The 21,869-nt window shown below is 33.2% G+C and overlaps 1 pseudogene; it reads left to right on the top strand.

Annotated features, from left to right (window-relative positions):
* Positions 1 to 9,945: 9,945 nt before the first annotated feature.
* Positions 9,946 to 11,781, top strand: LOC100916241 (annotated as a pseudogene).
* The last annotated feature ends 10,088 nt before the right edge of the window (positions 11,782 to 21,869 follow it).

Raw genomic sequence — 21,869 nt, 5'->3', positions numbered from 1 at the left:
TATTTTTCCAAATACATGTAAAGATGGTCTTCAACTTTCAATTTTTGTAAAAAATTGGCTTTCCAAGTTTTGGAAAATAATTTCTAACAGTTAATGTTTATCCATCCAGACTAAGAGGACAAATTTCAAAAAGTCGCAAGTCCCCATAATATAGATCCCATCAGTATTGAGCACACATAGTGTAGCATAATTTTACTTCTCTATTGAAATATAGAGTCTCCTGCAAAAGTCCACTAAAATATGTTCAAAAACAGAATGTCTATTGAGAAATGGGAAATGTATTGTTTGAATGGTTATAGGAATTTAAAGAATAATACTCATTTATAAGGATTACTACTCAAGTATATTAAATAATACTCAGTTTAATGGAGGGAAAACTTGTCAAAATGGAACTAAATGATGAGATTTTCTGTTAGGAGTTTATGGGATGATGGTCATTGATCATCAAATGAAAAGAAAGATTAATTCTTGATTCTTCTTTTGCTTATAGCTTCTTAGCCAGAGACAATAATTTTTTTACTATATAAGACAGAACAAAAGTGGCTTATATGGCGATATTCCATAAGAATAATAAACAGAAATTGAGTAATTAGATATCCTTGAGAAATTTAAGCCACTCAGCCTAGAGGAGATAAACCCTTAAATATTAAAAAGAATTTACAAATATAATTTCTTGAACTACAGTCAAATATACATGAAAGAGTATCAAGATCAGAAATAATAGTGTGCATTTTAGGGTTAGGGTTAGAGTTTAGGAAGAGAACATGGTAAACCAACTAAAAATAATGGAAAATAAGAAAACTAAATCTGAAAATTATACATTTGTCTTTAATGTCAATTTCTCTCAAATTGTTACAATGAATTTAATATATAGTTTGTGAATATCTGTGTAAATTAATAGTGATGACAAATAGTCAAAAAAGTTTCAGAAATAGGTATCTATAGGTTAATTCCTTCCCCTATCACTTTTTTTGGGGGAAGAATACTTAAAGTAATGTCAAGGGAATGATACAGAATTTATGAAGCATTTGAAATAATTTTAGTGATGCTCTTGTGGGGAAACATAAAGAATATCATAGGGTAATCATGTTGCATAATCAAAGATGATTTCATTGTTTCCGTTAAGTACATCCTCTCTTTGTCAAGAGATGTTATATTCCAGATTCTCTAGAATCATATTTTCTTTTCATGATATTGATCAGATCTCTTAAATAAAAATCTCTGTCATCATCAAGATTTTTTTTACTTTATTTTCTGTTGAATTTGTTTAAATGGAACTATGGTTATCCCAAGACTGAATTATCTTAAATATATTTTTATAGGAATATATAATCACTGAGTATATAGTTGGGATATTGAGAAGATATATTTGATCATGAGATATCCTGGCATGAATAATGTCTTCTCCACTAATACTTGGATCTTACAGTGACTATCTCTGAACAAGAGATAACATACCTGTAATTTCTCCACAGTAACCAAACTCACTTTCTATTTACAATTATTCTAAATCTGTATCTGTTTTCTATTCCTGATGATTTATTGATCTTAATTGGTTCTCTCTGCTATACATTGATATATCTGCCCTATCTCTACTCCCAGTGTTTCTTCATATGTTCCTCTTCTCCTCATGTTTTCCACTTTCATAAGTCAAGCCTTGAAATGTCATTGTATTAAAAACATCCACCCATCCCCCATTTCATAGAGATTCAAATATTATTAAGTAGTTTACCTCACATTATTCAGGCAGAATTTTAAAATCTTAGTCATTGCTTAAACCAAGCCAAATTTAGAATAGATTTGTGACAATAGTATTAGAAGAACGATCTGAATTTTTAAAGATCTCTGTTCTTATTTTGCAATTATAGACTCTCTTTGACTTTTTTTCTCCAAGGGTTATTTCTGGCAGCATTTAGAAGTATGGGAAAGGTATTCCCTATAATGTGACAATTAAAATATTCATGAGAAACTGTGATTACAATATGGATAAGGATATAGTGGCTCTGATCCTCACTCCATACACAAAACTATGAGATATACAAAATCATTATGCTGTCAGCCATAATCCACTTTGTCTATACTCTACTAATTTCTGTTTGTTCTTATTTTAATAGCTAGCTCTCATGTAATGCTGTAAGGTTGTAGAACCCTTAATAAATTTTATCTCTTTTCATCCTCATAAAAATTCTGAAAGCTAGGTGGTAATGTTATCCCCATTTTACAGATGAGGATACTGGTGTAATCAGAAATCAAATCATTCATTTGCAGTCACAAATCTAGTGAGTGTCTAAGGTCACATTTGAACTAATGTTATTTCTAATATTATTCCAGGTCCAAAACCCTATTCAGTATTGTATTTTGCTGCCTCATAATTATAATCTTCTTGTAATGCTATGATAGAATTTTGACTTAGAAAGATGCCAAATAAGTTATTTAGTCCAATACCCTCATTTTGGGGAATAAACTGAATTCTATTGAGGGAAAGTAATTTACCCATAGCCACATAAGAAATAAGTTCTATAGCTTAGATTCAAATCCACTTCGGACTCCCATTCTAGTTGTCCTGCCATTATACCCAACCATCTCTGAATGTTTTGAATACATTTATTCATTCTCTCAAGGCCTAAAAGAAGAATTAATTTAATACTGTCTTTTACAAAGGTGCTACAGAGAAGATAAAAGATTATTAAATAAGTTTCTTGGTATTGTTTCCCCACATTTATTAAAATAACTTTCTTGGTATGGTTTGAAACATTTTTAAAACTATTTCATTACTAGGAAGTAAAAGTATCATTAAGCATGTCAATGGCAAAATAGGTAGAGGGCAGGGTTCAGGTAGAACAAAGTTTGAATCTTATCTCAGATATTTACTGTCTATGTCACCCTGGATTATTCAGGGTTGATATGCTGGTCAAATTAATTTAACATATGTAAAGTTACTTGCCATATATTCCTATTATATTTTGCCCATTTTAAGGATGAGAACATGGAGGCAGAAACTGTTTTGGTAACAGCTTTACCATAAAGTAGTAGAACAGCCGGGGCTAGAAATAACAAATTTGTTCTCTATCTCCACTTTACTTAATTATTGCATGCAAATATTCTGGACTTGGGGTCATTATAGCTTACCTCTCATTAAACATCAGAAATTGGCTTGGGAGAAGAATTGTTCCCTACAGGACAGAAAAGTAATGAAGTCCTACTTAAAAAGCTCTGAGTTGAACAGAAACAACAGTTTTTAGAAAGGGGAAATTCATTGCTGGCAGGAGCTTTATATTAATAGAGAGCCAGTAGAGTTTGGTAGCAAACTTGTTGAACTTAGATTCAGAAAAGAATTGATTTAAATTCCAACTCTTATATTCATTAGTTATGAGCTTGGATAAATCATTGAACTTCACAGAATTTTGAATTTATTATGGACTTAAACAAGCTATTTGTTCCAGCTACATCTGGATGAAGGACCTTTATCTTAACCCACCTGACAATTGATGTCCTGATACAAGACTTCCAAACAGGTTGAACTTATTGAAAAACCAAGATTATTCATTCTACCATTAGATAGCTCTTTTGATAAATATTTTTACTTCCCTTCACACATACACCCACCCCCATATACACACACCCCATCCCCCTGCCCCCTAAACACACTGATATCCAGCCAAAAAATTATCTTTGTATATTTTATTCCTTATTCCTAACTCCTCACAATGGAGGTGAACAATAATAAATTATAATTATTTTTCCATATAACAACCTGATTTTTATACATCTTTCTCCCCCTCATGTGTAAAATGAAAATAAGAACTATTGTGGCCCCTTCTTTATATACCTTTTATGGGGACTAACATGAGATCGTGTATGAAAAGGATTTAGAAATCTTAAAGGGGTTATATAAATGACATTTTATGTTTATACTTTAACGATATATTTATCACAGAGAGAAGCAGCTGATATAAATTTATTCCATCTGAGAAAGGTATGTAAATTATAGTACTCTCTCGGCATCATTTTCTTAGATTTTGTATGTGTCACAGATGACCTATAAATTACCATAATCTCCAAATTCTTTGATCCTAACCAGGTTCACTCAAAGTAGAACTCTTCATTGCATCTGTTATATTCTTGAACACACATGATTCTGTTTCTGGGGAGATTTCTATTTCCTTAAAATTATTATTAACTCAAACAAAATGTATAGAAAATCACATCAAAATGGAAAATGTTTTCCACTGTTACAAGGGACTAGGGTACTATTACTTTTATTTGTAAAGGTAAATAATGTCCATTAATAAAAACAATGTATAAGATTGATAACATATAAAAGGCAAGTTTTATTGGTTAAAAATAAGTGAAATGATTAGTTCAATAGTTTTTTTACTTTCAATATTTTTAATTTCTCCTTTTAATTTAGAATTTCCAATTTAGTATTTGATTGGGGGTTTTTAATTTGGTCTTTTTTTAGTTTTTTAGTTGCAAGCCCAATTCATTAATCTTTTCTTTCTCTCTTTTATTCAAGTAAGCTCTAAGGATATAAAATTCCTCTTATACGCTTTGGCTTGCATCCACAAAATTTGGTATGATGTCTCATCATTGTCATTATCTAGTGAAATTATTAATTGTATCTATAATTTGCTGCTTCACCCAATCATTCTTTAAGATGAATTGTTTAGTTTCCATACTTTTTGGTCTATTTCCCCAACTTTTGTTGAATGTGTTTTATTGCATCATGATCTGAAAAGAAAGCATTACTATTTCTGCTTTCTTACATTTAATTTGAGGTCTTTATGTCCTAATATATGGTCAATTTTTGAATAGGTTCCATGAACTGCTGGAAGAAAGTATATTCCTTCTATCTCCATTCAATTTTCTCCAAAGATCCAACATACCTAATTTTTCTAATATTCTATTTACTTCTTTAATTTCTTTCTTATTTGTTTTGTGGTTTGATTTGTCTAATTCTGAGAGTGCAAGGTTGAGATCTCCTACTATTACAGTTTTGTTGTCTATTTCTTCTTGCAACTCTTAACTTCTCCTTTAGGAAGTTGAGTGCCATACCACTTGGTGCATACATGTTTAATATTGATATTGACTTGTTGTTATGATAATCCTTTAGCAGGATGTAGTTTCCTTCCTTATCTCTTTTTAATTAGATCAATTTTACTTTGCTTGATCTGAGATGGCTACCCTGCTTTTTTGACTTCACCTGAAGCATAATAGATTTTTCCAGCCTTTTACCTTACTCTATGTATCCCCTGCTTTAAATGTGTTTCTTGTAAACAAATATTGTAGGTTTCTGACTTTTTGATCCAGTCTGCTATCTGCCTCCTCTTTATGGGAGTTCATCCCATTCACTTTGGTTAGAATTACTAAATCTGTATTTCCTGCCATCCTATAGCCAGATTGTGCTTTACTTATTCTTGCCTCCCCAACCTCTTTCCCCTTTTAAACTTATGTACCCTCTTGTATCATGATACTTATCCTCTTTTATAATCCCTCCTCCCCTTTGAGTCTTTCCTTCCTTCCTTATTACTCTTTTTCTTTTCCTTTTCCTCTCCCCGTTTTTAATGAGGCGAGAGAGAATTTTCTTAAAACAAATGTCAATTATTTTTTCTTTGAGCAACTCTGATGAGAGTAAGATTCAACAATGTTCCTCCCTCTCTAAATTCCCTCAGATATGATAAGTTTCCTTAGCCTCTTTGTGGGATGTGGTTTCCCTCTTTTATCCCTCCTTCCCACCTTATTCTGCCATCATCCCTTTTCCATATCTACTTCCCTTTTTTATGTTATATAAGTATAATCAAATTTTATATGTATTCTTTTTGTACATTGAATTCCCAATCCCTAAATTTATGCACACCTGCATTTTTGATTTCCTTCACAAGCTAATTGTACAATATTTCAGAGTCTGATTCTTTTTGTACAGCAAAATAACGTTATGGTCATGTATACTTATTCTGTATCTAATTTATATTTTAATATATTTAACATCTACTGGTCATCCTGCTATCTAGGGGAGGGGGTTAGGGGGTAAGAGGTGAAAAATTGGAGCAAGAGGTTTGGCAATTGTTAATGCTGTAAAGTTACCCATGCATATATCATGTAAATAAAAGGCTATTAAATAAAAAATAAATAAATAAATAAAAAATAAAAAAAAAAAATAAGTGAAATGAAAACTATTCTGTATTTATTTTAGAAATCCATTCACCACTTATAGCTGAACTAAGAAGATGGGGGATGGTATTAGAAAAGATGGCTGATATGGTCCCTTCTAATTATAAGTTTATAATCTCAGGAAAATTGTAATTTGAAATTATTGGAAGATGAGATTAAAATGCACTATGTTTTTCTAGGCTCTTAATTTCATTCATTCATACATGGATTCATTCACTGACATCACAGAATTCTAAAGCAGGAATGTTTAAATTATATAAACATAAACATAAACATAAAAATAAAAATAGAAATAAACACACATACTAGTGTGTATGTGTGTTTGTTTGTGTGTGTGTGTATGGAGAGACAGACACAGAGAAAGAGAGGATTCTGGAATCAAGTTATCTGATCATTACATCATAAATCAGGTTCTACTTGGTTATAAAACATTTACCTATGCAGCAAGGCAAAATGGGAAGCATGATGGATTTATTATCAGAAAAGATGTGTGTTCAGCTCTTGGATCCTTATGATTTGGGGCAAGTCATTTGAACTCTCTGGATCGTTTCATCAATAGTGAAATAAGGTAGTTGAGTTCAATAACCTTAAAGATCTCTTCAGTTTGATATCTAAAATTGTGTTTCCTAAATGTTCCCTGACAAATAAGAACCTGGGATTGATGTCATTGTCATGTGGATTAAGATCCCTTCCTAAATATACAAAGAACAAATATATAAAACTTTCACATTTTGGGCAATATACTCACTCAAGAAACTGCACCTTCATACTTGATAGGAGTTTCATTATCATTGTTGTTTTCATTTTATTATTGCTTCTAGCTTCTTATGCAACCATCATTTGTGTATTTGTAGTACACTTCTCATTATGTCCTCCCTAGAGTAAGGAGTAAAATGTTCCTTTCAATCTGAGATCAGTTGCTATTTAACATTATTCATATTTTAATTTTTTTGTCAATTTGGTTGTGGTTTTTTTTTTTACTCTGTCTTCTTGTTCATTCAAGAATCTTTTTTATATTTCTTTTTATTCCTTAACTTCTCCATTTCTTATACCACTTTAGAATTCCTTCACTTTCCAATATTACAATTTATTCAGGCATTTATAGATGAAGAGCACCTGACTTATTTACAGCTTTTAATTAAGGTACAAAATTGTTGCTTCAAATGGTTTAAAATATTGTTGAATTTTATTTCTGAATTTTACATTCTGTTGATTCTCAGAATAGACTCCATAGCTCAAATTCTTCAAGGTCTCAATAAATTGTGTATCCACTGCCTAGCTAATTCCAAGTTATTTTATAAAATTATTGATCTAATTAAATTTGTTTCACCAAGTATATAATACTATGTTTGGTATTGTGTTCCCAAGTTTTCTTCAACATAACTTTTATGTATTTATCATTTTGACAAATCTAATGGTCATAAGATTGTCAATGTACTTTTAATTTTTCTAATAGTAGGGTTTTGGTTTAATTTTATCTTTTATTTTCTTTTCTCATTAGTAATGATTTTTATTTTATTAGTAGTGATTGGAATATTTTATATGATGGTTATTGACTATTTGTATTTCTTCTCTTAAAAGTTTGATTCTTGACAAAATGATAGAAACTATTATAAAAGGTGAATTATTGGTGATAATAGAAAAAAGATTAGCACCAGGCTAAATCAATAGTAGATTACCAAGCAATTTTATATCTATTTGCAGAAATTAATAATGTAAGAAATGTGTTGAGTGATGTGGAAATTATATGCCTACATCTCAGTAACCATTTGGCTAAGTACCTAATGAATGAAAAATATGTAAAGATATATGTCATCCAAAAATCCATTTTATAAATGAATATCTTCCTTAAGACTCATAAAATTTGATACAGGGAAGAAATGACTGTCTTATTCTTAGATGCACAAATGAGCACAGAGATGTCAATGACTTGCCCACATTTCATAAACTATTGTCACAACACAGATTAGATTTAAATCCATTTCATTCTCTTTCTAATGCACAATATCAGAAGGCTTCTACTTAAGGAAACCAATTAAGTTGGAGTCTGTGATGAGCTAGATTATAGACATAACTGTAGAAATGAATCATTTGTTGATGTCACTGAGCAGATTAACCATTCATAGAGGAAAAATATAAATAACAGTGATGAACTTTAGTATTGCAAAGATGCATTGCTTCTTTGCTAGATTCCATCTATTTCTGTGTCCATATCACTCTTAATAACAATAATTTCCAAATTCTCTACGGACTTCTCATCTGTTGCTCTCCAATTATCCTCATTTTGCAGAATAAACTTTAACCAATCTGTTTGGGCTATCTGTCATATCAACCAGCGCACAATAACCATTATTATAGTTTATTTTCTTCTCCCTTTCTCTCTGTGATACACTCTCAATTAGCTATCACATAAGAAGAGATATGATAAAAAAATTCAAAGATAAGCATTATTGACTGAGTGGTTCGATGTGACTCATTTGTTTTTTTAGAAAAGATGAACAATTTCTTAATCCAAATAAATATGACTTTAATAGTAGAGTTTGGAGCATCAAACAAGTACTTTAAAATATAAAGTCAATATATATATATAAATATAAATATATATAAATATAAATAACAGTATAAATATTGTTCCTGAAACTACTAATAACTATTAATATATAATATTAATATTATTACTAATAAACTAATTAATATATAATGTACTATTCTTATTTACAAGAGAGAGTACAAGTCTATGAAAGAAATGTAAAACAGGATCCCTGTCATCAAACATAATTATACTGAAGATAAAGAATATGTAAATAGAGTAAAATAAGTAAATGAATGAGGTAGATTGTAACATAGGGTGCACACAAGTTTTAATGTAGTTTTAACCTATCAAACCTTAAATACATACTAATATTTTTGTGATGCCTTGGAAATGGCAATAATAAGACATAGATAACAGTCTTAAGAATTGAAACAAGGTAGAGATGTAGTAGTCTGAGGCCTGATGAAAATTATCTATCTAACTATCTATCTTCTATCTATCTATCTATCTATCTATCTATCTATCTATCTATCTGTTATATCCATCTACCCATCTAGCTATCTGTGTTTCATTTTGGCATAGAAATGAAAGATACTATTAAGTAGTGGAGAAGGGGAAAATACCCTAGGTAGAAATAATAGCATGAGCTAAATTAGAAAAATGATTGACTCAATGCCAGTCACAGTATGGAAGTCATCATATTTCCTTTATCACACTTCTCCTCCAAACCTTATCCCCATAAAAATATATAACTCATTTAAAGTTTACATGAAAATATAAATATTAAATATATGTTGATTAGTATGACTACAAGTTTTACTGCATGCTAATTGCTGGTTCTTTATTAAATTCAAATTTTTTAAATTTAAAAAGTCATGGAGTTTGGAACTAGAAGCAACTTTGCGGTATATAGATAGAAGCTATCATTTGTAAAGAAGCTTTCATTGCAGAATATATAATGCAGTAATTTCCGGATGGAGGTCTAAATATATATATATATATATATATATATATACATACATATAAAACAAAAAAAATTTAGATCTGAAAAGTAATTTAGATAATAAAATATAGGCTGTTATAATTATAGGGCTAAAAACATAGAACACCAGGCCTAGAAAGGACATTATTGGTCATCTAATGAAAATCAATCATTTTACAGAAACGGAACTGAAGCCTTGAGTGGAAAATGGCTTGTCCATTCTGAATTCATATTACCAAGATTGAATACACAGAAAACAATGGCACTTACAAATCTCACTAATAAGGTGGAATTCATTCTCCTTGGATTTTCTGATCTTCCAATCTTCAAAGGGATTCTCTTTGAATTTTCTTAGTATCTACATGAGTATCCTGATAGAAATGGCCTCATCCTTGTTATAACCAAAGTTGATTCAGCTCTCCAGACTCCTATGTATTTTTCCTTGGGAATTTTTCCTTCTAGGAAATCTGTTACACATCAGTCACTCTTCCCAAAATGCTGATGAATCTTTGGACTCAGAAAAGAAATATTTCTTTGTTGGCCTGTGCTGTACAACTTGGTTTCCTCCTCATTTTGGGAAGCACTGAATGCCTACTCCTGGGTGTAATGGCCTATGACCGTTATGTGGCCATTTGTAAGCCTCTGAATTATCCTCTAATCATGAACCACAAGGTATGTGTTCAGCTGGTGGTTGCTTCTTGGGTCAATGGTGTCCCAGTCCAGATTGGACAAACATACCAGATTTTCTCTCTGCCCTTCTGTGGTTCTAACAAACTCAATCATGTTTTCTGTGATATCCAACCGTTGTTTAAGGTGGCCAGTGGAGACATCTCTCTGAATGAATTCTCTGTCTATGCAGATGCTGTACTCTTTGCCATGGTTCCTTTTCTGTTGATACTTGGATCCTATGTCAAAATCATTTCTACCATCATGAAACTGCCATCTGCCACTGGGAGATCCAAAGCATTCTCCACCTGCTCCTCTCATATCATAGTAGTGGCTTTATTCTTTGGGTCTGCTATCATTATGAATTTACGACCTAAATCTGCCAACACAGAAGGAACAGACAAAATACTTGCTCTTTTCTATACTATTATCACTCCTATGTTTAACCCTCTAATATATAGCCTGAGGAACAAGGATGTCATTACGGCAATGAAAAAACTATTTCAAACTTAAGTAACATAATAAACCAAATATTGGAATTGTCAGAGGCCTATTGTCTATCTATTTATTAATCAATGACTGTAGTAACTTCCCATCAATTCTGATCTTTAGAAAATTTGTCATTCCCTTTTAATAATCTGAAATGCTTTGGGACCCCACTTGATGTCACTTGTGATGATGGGCCATCAAAAGGGAACATTAACATTTTAATGCTCTATTGTTGATTTTGTCTTCTCTCCTGAGGAATGGCAAACCAAGTGTCTAAATATTAAATACTATTATTGTGCGATATTTTTAGAAAATGAATGTTAACAAAACAATTTGGCTCAGGTATAGAGGAAAAAGATTTCATTTTTATTTCATATTTCAAAACCTAGTCTATTCTTCAGCTCAATATCTTATCTTTTGCCTCTTTTAACTTACATAATATCTCCCTCATTCAGGTTATGTGTTTCCTCCTAAATTCAAATTCTCAGATTGGCCATCTTTCTATAGGAACACTTTTCCCCCAATGAAGCATTCTTTGATAGCCCCAATATTTAATACCCTTTCCCACTGAAATTCTGACTACTTAGTAATTCAACTGCTATGTCATGATTGAGTAATATGAGAGCCCTGAAGTAGATTTATTTGAATCTAGTTAGTAGTATAAACACTGACATCAGAGGGTAACATTAGTTCTCTGAAGACAGAGAAATTTTACATTTTTTTAAACCTAAAGTATAGCATAGTTTGCTGCGCTTGGCTTATGTTCACTCACTGAATTTTCAAAATTTCATTTTAGCTGAATTTTAGTTCTGAAAAGCATTCTAGAATAAAAATTAAGTACCCCCTGAACTTTGTTATTTCCTTAGTTCTTATTTAGTCTCATGTTTTTCCAAAAATAGGCTATATTTTCATGATGTTCTGTTTCTTATTTGAGTCAATAAGGAGTCTGATCAGATGATTGGAACAGTGCTACAAAAGACTGACAATATTATTTACTCACATGGGTACTACAAATAGAATTAGAATTACTAAAATAAACATAATATATCAAAGTTCCACAGAATGAAATCATATATGGGTAATAGGAATAATAACCACATAACATAAAATGATCATAAATATTTTCATATATTTGAAAAAAGATCCTGAAAATAAAATTCAGATAATGTTCTTCAGTAGATAATTATTGACAATAATTAAATAATCACCATAGTTCACAATTTAAAGATAATGCAGAGGACATCAAGTATATCTGATAATATAACAATAGGTTTTACACATCCAGCACATAATGCTCTATGCTTTCCATGGAGATATTTAGTAAGGGTAATCAGTGTTTACTAGTTAATTAGCTTCTAATACATATCTTATTTTATTGGATAAAGAAAGAAGAAAGCAAGTAGAAAGAAAGAAAGAAAGGAAGAAAGGAAAAAAGGAAGGAAGGAAGGAAGGAAAAAGGAAGGAAAGAAGGAAGGAAGGAAAGAAGGAAGGAAGGAAAGAGAAGTATAAAGAAAGAAGAAGGAAGGAAGAAAGAAAGAAAGCAATTCTATTCTCAAAGAACAGTATTTGTTAGTGGAAACATCATGCATATATTTAAATATATTTATTTGAAATAAATACAAAATGAAAGCAAGATGTCTAATAAAAAGAAACATTAGGAATAAGAGTAATTAGGAAATACTTCACATGAAAGAAAATATCTCAGTTTAGATTTAAAAAGAAGGGAATCCATCATTTAGAAGTGGAGAGAGAGTGCTTTGAAAGTTTGGAGTTGTTGGACTGGCTACAAAATTATGTGAGTCACCAATGTAGAAGTACAGAAAGGTTGCCTCTTCATTTTGTAGAGGAAAGATCTGACTCCTTTTATTTATTTATTTATTTTTTTTATTTAATAGCCTTTAATTTACAGGATATATACATGGGTAACTTTACAGCATTAACAATTGCCAAACCTCTTGTTCCAATTTTTCACCTCTTACCCCCCCACCCCTCCTAAATGGCAGGATGACCAGTAGATGTTAAATATATTAAAATATAACTTAGATACACAATAAGTATACATGACCAAAACATTATTTTGCTGTACAAAAAGAATCAGACTCTGAATTATTGTACAATTAGCTTGTGAAGGAATCAAAGATGCAGGTGTGCATAAATATAGGGACTGGGAATTCAATGTAATGGTTTTAGTCATCTCCCAGAGTTCTTTTCTGGGTATAGTTAGTTCAGTTCATTACTGCTCCATTAGAAATGATTTGGTTGATCTTGTTGCTGAGGATGGCCTGATCCATCAGGACTAGTCATCATCTAGTATTGTTGTTGAAGTATATAATGATCTCCTGGTCCTGCTCATTTCACTTAGCATCAGTTCGTGTAAGTCTCTCCAGGCCTTTCTGAAATCATCCTGTTGGTCATTTCTACAGAACAGTAATATTCCATAATCTTTCATATACCACAATTTATTCAGCCATTCTCCAACTGATGGACATCCATTCAGTTTCCAGTTTCTAGCACTACAAAAGGGCTGCCACAAACATTCGTGCACATACAGGTCCCTTTCCCTTCTTTATAATCTCTTTGGGATATAATCCCAGAGTAATCACTGCTGGATCAAAGGGTATGCACAGTTTGATTACTTTTGAGCATGTTCCAAACTACTCCAAAATGGTTGGATTCGTTCACAACTCCACCAACAATGAATCAATGTCCCAGTTTTCCCACATCCCTCCAACAATCATCATTATTTTTCCTGTCATCTTAGCCAATCTGACAGGTGTGTAGTGGTATCTTAGAGTTGTCTTAATTTGCATTTCTCTGATTAATAATGACTTGGAGCAACTTTTCATATGACTAGAAATAGTTTCAATTTCTGCACCTGAGAATTGTTTGTTCATATCCTTTGACCATCTTTCAATTGGAGAATGGCTTGATTTTTATAAATTAGAGTTAATTCTCTTATATTTTGGAAATGAGGCTTTTATCAGAACCTTTGACTGTAAAAATATTTTCCCAGTTTATTGCTTCCTTCTAATCTTGTCTGCATTAGTTTTGTTTTGTACAAAAACTTTTCAGTTTGGTATAATCGAAATTTTCTATTTTGTGATCAGTAATGATCTCTAGTTCTGCTTTGGTCATAAAAACCTTCCCTTCCACAGGTCTGAGAGGTAAACTATCCTATGTTCCTCTAATTTATTAATAATTTCATTCTTTATGCCTAGGTCATGAACCCATTTTGACCTTATCTTGGTGTACGGCGTTAAGTATGGATCAATGCCTAGTTTCTGCCATATTAGTTTCCATTTTTCCAGCAATTTTATCAAACAGTAAGTTCTTATCCCAAAAGCTGGGATCTTTGGGTTTGTCAAAGACTAGGTTGCTATATTTGTTGACTGTTTTATCCTTGAACCTAATCTATTCCATGATCAACTAATCTATTCTTAGCCAATACCAAATAGTTTTGGTAACTGCTGCTCTATAATATAGTTTTAGATCTGGTACAGCTAAGCCACCATCATTTGATTTTTTTTCATTAATTCCCTTGAAATTCTTGACCTTTTGTTTTTCCATATGAACTTTGTTGTTATTTTTTCTAGGTCATTAAAATAGTTTTTTGGGAGTCTGATTGGTATAACGCTAAATAAATAGATTAGTTTAGGTAATATTGTCATCTTTATTATATTTGCTCGCCCTATCCAAGAGCATTTAATATTTTTCCAATTGGTTAGATCAGACTTAATTTGTGTGAAAAGTGGTCTGTAATTTTGCTCATAAAGTTTCTGATTTTCCTTGCAGATAGATTCCTAAATATTTTATATTATCAGTAGTTACTTTAAATGGAATTTCTCTTGTAACTCTGACTGTTGGATTTTGTTAGTGATATAGAATGCTGATGACTTATGTGGGTTTATTTATAACCAGCAACTTTGCTAAAGTTGTGGATTATTTCTATTAACTTTTAGCAGAATCTCTGGGGTTTCTAAGTATACTCATCATGTCATCGGCAAAGAGTGATAATTTGCTTCCTATTGCCTATTCATTCCTTTAATCTCTTTCTCAGCTCTTATTGCTATAGCTAGCATTTCTAATACAATATTAAATAGTAACGGTGATAGTGGGCAACCTTGTTTCACTCCAGATCTTATTGGGAATGGTTGCAGTTTGTCTCCATTACATATGATGCTTACTGATGGTTTTAAATAGATGCTGCTGATTATTTTAAGGAAAAGTCCATTTATTCCTATACTCTCAAGTGTTTTTAATAGGAATGGATGTTGATTTTATCAAATGCTTTTCTGCATCTATTGAGATGATCATATGGTTTTGTTAATTTGTTATTAACATGGCCAATTATATTGATAGTTTTCCTAATATTGAACCAGCCCTGCATTCCTGGTATAAATCTACTTGATCATAGTGTATTATCTTGGAGATGATTTTCGTAGTCTTTTGCTAATATCTTATTTAAGATTTTAGCATCAATATTCATTAGGGAGATTGGTCTATAATTTCTTTCTCTGTTTTCAGCCTACCTGGTTTAGGTATCAGTACCATGTCTGTGTCATAGAAGGAATTTGGTAGGACTCCTTCATTCCCTATTTTATCAAATAATTTATATAGCATTGGGGCCAATTGTTCTTTAAATGTTTGGTAAAATTCACATGTAAATCCATCTGGTCCTGGGGATTTTTTCTTAGGGAGTTGTTAATTGCCTGTTCTATTTCTTTTTCTGAAATGGGACTATTCAAGCAATTTACTTCTTCCTCTGTTAGTCTGGGAAGTCTGTATTTTGGAGGTAGTCATCCATTTCACTTAGGTTATCAAATTTATTGGCATAAAGTTGAGCAAAATAACTCCTTATTATTTCTCTAATTTCCTCTTCATTGGTGGAAAGTTCTCCCTTTTCATTTTTAAGACTACTAATTTCTATTTTCTCCTCTCCTTTCTAATCAGATTTACCAAAGGCTTATCTATTTTATTGGCTTTTTCATAGAACCAACTCTTAGTTTTATTAATTAGTTCAATAGTTTTTTACTTTCAATTTTTAATTTCTCCTTTAATTTTAGAATTTCCAATTTAGTAGTTTGATTGGGGTTTTAATTTGGTCTTTTTAGTTTTTACTTGCAAGCCCAATTCATTAATCTTTTCTTTCTCTCTTTTATTCAAGTAAGCTCTCTAAGGATATAAAATTCTCTTATTACCCTTTGGCTGCATCCCACAAATTTTGGTATGATGTCTCATCATTGTCATTATCTTGAGTGAAATTATTAATTGTATCTATAATTTGCTGCTTCACCCAATCATTCTTTAAGATGAGATTGTTTAGTTTCCAATTACTTTTGGTCTATTTCCAACTTTTTGTTGAATGTAGTTTTTATTGCATCATGATCTGAAAAGAAAGCATTTACTATTTCTGCTTTCTTGCATTTAATTTTGAGGTCTTTATGTCCTAATATATGGTCAATTTTTGAATAGGTTCCATGAACTGCTGAGAAGAAAGTATATTCCTTCTATCTCCATTCAATTTTCTCAAAGATCCAACATACCTAATTTTCTAATATTCTATTTACTTCTTTAATTTCTTTCTTATTTGTTTTGTGGTTTGATTTGTCTAATTCTGAGAGTGCAGGTTGAGATCTCCTACTATTACAGTTTTGTTGTCTATTTCTTCTTGCAACTCTCTTAACTTCTCCTTTAAGAAGTTGAGTGCCATACCACTTGGTGCATATATGTTTAATATTGATATTGCTTCGTTGTTTATGCTACCCTTTAGCAGGATGTAGTTTCCTTCCTTATCTCTTTTAATTAGATCAATTTTTACTTTTGGTTGATCTGAGATAAGGATGACTACTCCTGCTTTTTTGACTTCACCTGAAGCATAATAGATTTTGCTCCAGCCTTTTACCTTTACTCTATATGTATCTCCCTGCTTTAAATGTGTTTCTTGTAAACAACATATTGTAGGGTTCTGACTTTTGATCCAGTCTGCTGGAATAAAGGAGTATTGACCAACATAGTTAGAAGGCTATCTGACTTTGAATTGCCATCAAATATGGGACCTGGAAGTCCACCATGAGAGTGGACATGTAATATGTAGATCTTACCTGGATGCTTTCTCACTTGCTCTTGAAGTTACTTAAAGAGCTGATATATATTAGAGGCTGCAAATTTTATTTGGGCTGTGGTAATTCTTTGTACCACACCTACTGAATAGGTCAAATCAGATATTATATTTAGGTATCCTGGATAATAAGTAAGAGCTAGAATAATCGCATATAATTCATTCTGCTGAGTGGACTGAAAAGGTGTTCTGACTACTCTCTTTATAGTTAGCTCATGAGAGTACACAGCACAAATATTATGTTTGGATGCATCCGTGAAGATAGTGGGTCCTTTAAGAGGAACTTTAGAAACTTTTTCTTCAAGAATCCATCGCCAATTATGTAATAGTCTGGTTATCTTTAATGGAGACCTATGTTTAAAAGTTGGAGCCATGGCTAACAAAATTTGCCACTCTGGGATGGTCTCACAACACACATTAATTTGTGTATTGGTATAAAAGGCATATATCTTGTCAGGTCTTGTCCCAGATAATTGCACTGCTCGCTTAGTGGCCTTTAATAAAATTCTAGCCACAAGTACTGGTAGGGAGTAAGGCTTTGTTCTAGTTGTGCCGGGAGGTTTACCCACTCTATCACACTGTCTCCTTGATGAAGGACTGCTGTGGGTGCCCCTTGTGTGGCAAAAACTGATATCTCCAAGGGTTTTTGAGTGACTCTTTCAACCACATTGGATAAAGCCAGTTCAACTTCTTTCAAAGCCTCTTGAGCTTCTTTTGTAAGCTGGCGTGGTGAATTTAAAGCACTGTCTTCCCTTAAAATGTCATATAACAGTTGTAACTGATAGGTAGTCAAACCTAACACTGGTCGCATCCATTGGATATCTCCTATCAATTTCTAAAAATCATTCAATGTGTTTAGCTTCTCTGTTCTTAAGGACAGTTTTTGAACTGTAAGCACTTTAGGGTATGCTTCATATCCTAAATATTGAAAAGGAGCATGTCTTTGAATTTTTTCGGGTGCTATGTATAATTTGTAATTCCTTAGTGTTTCTATGGTCTTTTGTAGACATGATTCTAATATTTGTTCCTCAGGTGCAAATCCCAATATTTGATACATATAATGTAATAACATTACTTTTGGAAATGCTTTTCTTACTGGAGTAAGAGCAGCAGTCACATACATTTGACACATAGTAGGGCTGTTTTTCATTCCCTGTGGCAAAACTGTCCATTCATATCTTTTATAAGGCTCAGCTAAGTTAACGCTGGGCACTGAAAAGGCAAATCTTTTCATATCCTCCCTATCCAGAGGGATAGAATAGAAACAATCCTTAATATCTATGACCCAAAGAGGCCATTCTCTAGGCAACTTAATAGGAGATGGAAGTCCAGTCTGATGAGTTCCCATAGTTTCCATCTGTTCATTCACTTTTCTTAAATCCGTTAACATCCTCCATTTTCCAGATTTCTTTTTTACAACAAACACTGGGGAATTCCAAGGACTTAGAGAAGGTTGGAAGTGTCCTTGGTCAAGCTGCTCCAGTACGATATCTAATAAGGACTGAATTTTATTGTTACCTAAGGGCCACTGTTCTATCCACACTGGTGTATCAGTTTGCCATTCGATAGGAACAGGTGAAAGTGTTAGCAGGCCTTCAATAGAAGCCCTGCTTAAAAAAACAAAGTACTCATTTTTAACCCTAATTGCTGTAAAAGTCTCTTCCCCACAGATCGATGGGGATTTTTTCAACTATAAAAGGAGTAAAAACTCCTGTTTTGCCTTCAAAAATCCATCCCATAGGGGCAGCACTAACTTCAGCTGCTATTGATCCTCCTACACCAGACATGTAGGTGTCTGCTTTAATCTTTAGCCAGTGACTGGGCCAATTGACACCTCTAATGACTGTCCGATCTGCACCAGTGTCTACCAATCCTTCCAATGGAAGGCCATTTATATAGATCGTGAGCATAGGTCGGTCAGTTGTTACAGCTGCTGTCCAGTATATTGCTGGATTTTGTGATCTGGAATCAGAATCTGGTTGACTATCACCAGGTTGCTTATTAGGATTCTGTATGAGTAAACCTGATGCTACTATTTCTCCTGGGTGATAAGTCACACATTGTCTGCCTGTATTGGTGACTGGGATATTATTTACACATTCCTCAGTTTCCCACATCAGTGTGTGGATGGACACTCTTTTGTACGTACTCTCAGGAGGTAAAATGGTCAAGCCTACTGTGTCTGGAGGCAAGGGATCCATAGGCTGGAGAGGAACAGATTTCACCTCTCCAGGGGGTATCTCAATTGTTTCAGCTGCATACAATTCTATTCTCCCTAATTGTAATCCTTTTCTCCCATCATATGGCTTCCTGGCTGATTGGTCATATTGGGGTATTGGATGTCTAGGCACTCTCTGGGTGCACCATTGGCTGCCATCATGCCCCAAGTGTTTTTTGCCTGGTGCCCTGGGACTGGGCCCCTCATCCCTTTTCCCTGAACCTGGCTACATTCTGAGGCCCAATGGAAGCCTCTGTTGCATTTTGGACATGGGGTACTGGGTCTTGTTCTCTCACCCTGTTTTCTCACTCTGCCTCTATATCAACATTGAGCTTTCAGATGCCCTACTTTACCACATTGAAAGCATTGACATGTCTCTCTGGAAGTCCCTTGACATAAGGGACCCTGTCTACCCATGTTGGGATCTTGGGAAGTCTGCATCATAGTCTGGCTATAAAAACCATTTATGCCCACTGTGGCACAGTGTCTTATGAACTCTTCTAAAGGAGCATCCTTGTGCAGCCCTAGTATAATTCTTCTGCTGACCTCATTAGCATTTTCCTTAGCAAGTTGCCTTATTAAAACATCTGTTGATGCATTTTCCCCATTAGTTCTTGTGATAGCAGTCTGCAAACGTCCCACAAATTCAGCAAAGTGTTCATTTGGCCTTGTGTTATTTTTGTGAAGACCTCACCTTTGTCATTTTTATTGTGAATCGAAGCCCATGCTTTGATAGCATTAGCAGCAATTTGCTCATATGCTGCTATTGAATAATTAATCTGTACTGTGACATCTGCATAGGGACCTATATCTGTTAGTAGGTCATAGGTGATTGCAGCATGAACTGCATTTTGACTATTTTGTTGGGCTTGTATCCTACAGAGCTCACTATACTCAGAAAGCCACAAGTAGTTTTGTCCAGGTTCTAGGCATACCCTTGCTATAGATTTCCAATCATTAGGAGTCAAGATTTCAAAAGCCAAATTCTGTAATAGCATCTTAACATAAGCTGATGTACCTCCATAAAGAGTGCAAGCCTTTTTCAGGTCTTTGAGGATTTCTATGTTAAAAGGAGCGTATCTTCGACTTTCTTGACCTGAGGAATTAAACTGGGAAATTACAGGGAAAATATGCATTTGGAGCTTTGTGACATCTACACCCTTTTCTTTGGCCTTCATTAAGTCCTGTTGTAATGTAGACATAGAAGTGGTTGGATGCAGAGGGGGAGGTGCTGGTGCTGTCACTGCTCCCCTCCCCCACTGCCCCTCCTCCTTTCATCCCAAGAGTGGAGTTGATGGAGGAGAGTCAATCATTTGCTCCAAAGCAGGGGTAGCCATCCTTATCTCAGATCAAGCAAAAATAAAAATTGATCTAATTAAAAGAGATAAGGAAGGAAACTACATCCTACTAAAGGGTAGCATAAACAACGAAGCAATATCAATATTAAACATATATGCACCAAGTGGTATGGCATCCAACTTCCTAAAGGAGAAGTTAAGACAATAAACTGTTTTGGAAGAATCTTCATGTATATAATCTCTGCAGATCATCTGCCCCTCTTACCTCCTTTATTATTTTGGACACCAGTATCTTCCTTGGTTGCCCAAGGTATTATCCTCACCATGTCACTCTCTCTCAGACTCCCATGTTCATTCACTTGTAAAGTCCTTGAGTATTACTTTGCTGTTCCTTATCTCCTATTTCATTTCTCTTCTCTGAAACTGCCATCACTTTGGTCCAAATCCTCAGAACCTTTGCCTAGATTCTGGCAATTTGTTTCCTCCTTATTCTCTTTGCTACAACAAACTAGGGAATTTGGTTCATTTTTCAATAGAATGTCAAATTGTTCTTCCCAAAGAGAATTCCTGATCATGTCACTTTCCACAACCACAGTCAACAATATTTTTTAAGTTGCTCCCTATTACCTCAAGATTAAATATAAAATGATCTTCTGGCCTTTTAAGTCCTTTCTAGCTTCATTTCAAGCCTATCTTTTGGGACTTCTCATACCTCACTTCCACTGATTTGCTCAAAGGCATCTTGGTGGCACAGGAAACTGTAAGGTGGACTTTGAATGAGTAAAATGAGTTCAAGTCTAACCACAGACAGTTAGGCCTTGTGTAAACTTTGTCATCTCACTTAATTTCTACCTGTCCCATTTACTGTGGGATAAAATCACATCTTTCAGGATGATTGTGAGGTTAAAATTAGCTATTTGCTAATCTTTAAACATTATAAAAAGCCATTGTGGTCATTTTTCTTACTGTATGATTCAAAGTCACTGGCCCCATGTTCTTCCTCAAACATGACACTTCATCTCCTCACTCTGGACATTTTCACTGGCCTCTTCCAATGTCTGGAATACCTTACTGCTTCATTTCTATCTTCTGACTTGTCAAGCTTTCTTCCAGTCTCAGGTAAAATTCCATATTATTTACCTTTCCAAATTCTCCTTCTTATGTGTACCTTCCTTCTCTTACTTATCTCTAATTTAACACACACACACAGAGGAATGCATGTACATATACATGAATTTGTGACATATATACATATGTAATATAAATATTATATTTTATATATTCAGATATGTGTCATATAGTATTATATCATCATCAATGATAGTATGTAACTTAACATCAGTTAAATACTTAGTTAAATACTTTTAAAAATGTCTTCTTCAGTATCAGATTCA

This window comes from Sarcophilus harrisii, unplaced genomic scaffold, assembly GCF_902635505.1.
Source record: "Sarcophilus harrisii unplaced genomic scaffold, mSarHar1.11, whole genome shotgun sequence".
Taxonomy (NCBI): domain Eukaryota; kingdom Metazoa; phylum Chordata; class Mammalia; order Dasyuromorphia; family Dasyuridae; genus Sarcophilus; species Sarcophilus harrisii.
The sequence above is the reverse complement of the archived record's forward strand: the minus strand, read 5'-3'. Positions and strand labels throughout refer to the sequence as shown.